Source organism: Triticum dicoccoides, chromosome 2B (genome assembly GCF_002162155.2).
Source record: "Triticum dicoccoides isolate Atlit2015 ecotype Zavitan chromosome 2B, WEW_v2.0, whole genome shotgun sequence".
NCBI lineage: Eukaryota > Viridiplantae > Streptophyta > Magnoliopsida > Poales > Poaceae > Triticum > Triticum dicoccoides.
The window spans coordinates 572679372-572681265 of record NC_041383.1 but is presented as its reverse complement, the minus strand read 5'-3'; positions in this window follow the sequence as shown (position 1 = coordinate 572681265).

The window sequence follows — 1894 nt, the reverse complement described above, 5'->3', positions numbered from 1 at the left end:
CGCGCGGGCCCGATCCGGGTCCCGCGGGCCGCGCGGTGGTGGGAGGAGAGAGAGGGTGAGGTGGCGGGCGCTGAGAGGCTGGGGCGGTGGCGCGGTTGACGTGGCAGGAGGCGATTCGCCGGGGTGAGGTGGAGGCCGGACGTGTCCGGCAAGATTGGACATGTTCGTCGGCGGGAGGAGGACGAAGCTAGGGTTTGGACCCGGAATTTCGGGGGGAGAGGCATATTTATAGGTAGAGGGAGCTAGGAGAGTCCAAATGAGGAGCGGTTTTCGGCCACGCGATCATGATCGAACGACCGAGAGCATGGAAGTGACTTAGATGGGTTTTGGGCCACTTTGGAGGGGTGTTGGGCTGCAAGTCAAAAGAGGCTTTTACGGTTATCCGGTTAACCGTTGGAGTATCAAACGGACTCCAAATGGCACGAAACTTGACAGGCGGTCTACCGGTGGTATACCAAGGCCGCTTGGCAAATCACGGTCCATTCCGAGAATGTTTAACATCCACACACGAAAAGAGGCAAAAGGGGGAACGCCGGAGGACATAGGAGTGCTATATTGCAAAACGGACAACATGGAAAATGCTCGGATGCATGAGACGGACACATATGCAAAATGAGATGCACATGATGACATGATAAAATGCAACATGCAAGCAAATGACAAGGCAAGGATGGCGAATAACTGGCAAACACCTGGCGCAACGAATCCGGGGCGTTACAACACTCCTCCATTAACAAGAGATCTCGTCCCGAGATCTTAGGACCGAGACGGAAGGGAAAAGGGATGAGATGAAACAAGAACTCAAGAGAAGCAGCAAAGAATCGAGAGCACTCGAGAAGAAGAGAGGAATGATGAGAATGACGAGAATCGAAAGCTCACGGAATCAGATAGACTATGAAACCACTCCGGTTAGAATGAGATAAGAAACGAATAAGACTGAAAGGATTAAGGCAGCACTCCAGCTGAAAATGGAAGGAATAGAACACGAGCTTCACCCAATGAGATGGCACTTGATGAGATGAACAATGCAATGCCTCCGGAAGAATTGAAATAACTAAATGAAAAGAACTTAAAAGGAAGGATTGAACGAAGTTGTTGAGAAAATCAACAATGAAAAGAATTAGCATGTTGTGGTCTTATAGGTAACATCTCAAGATCATAAGGTGATAACCGGCGACAAACGGAAATGTTTGGATAGCTGAGAAGAACGAAGAAATGCAAAACTCCACTTCAAAATAATACGGAGAATTAATTACACTTCAAGACGCGAGAAGAAAAGATACTTGAATTCCACCAACAAAGTCTTGATGAACTCTTGAAGAATGAATTAAATCATGAAAAACCACCATGAATAACTCCGATGACAAAAGGATGATGAGATAGAATAAAGGATGAAATAATAAGATGAGCCTTGCGATGATTTAGATGGAGGTTTCGACGAAATGGCCAAGGAAAATTAACTCCGGAAAAGAAAAGATGAGAACACTTGGAACTAGAATTTATTCATCAAGAACAAACTCCGAAGAAAAGGGATTAATCACTTGGATGAAATAAGAATAAGATTTATTGTATGCTTATCCTTCATCAAATTAAATTGATGACAAGCAATGGATTTTGCATACCACTTATTCTTCTTGAAAAGGATTAAGGGGGGTATAGCACAAAACTTGAGAAAGTCTTCATGAACCACCGGTAGGATTGGAAAGAACGAATGGATTAAAAAGATAATCAAGGAAAAAGAATCTTGAACGAACCACCGTAAGAATTCGAAAAATGTCTGATGAAAGAGAATGAATCGCCGGGAAGAATTAGAATAACAAATATGCTTGAGGGGATTTAGATGCAAAAGAACGAAGAGATCACAAATCATCGCGATAAATGGATAACGGTAGAT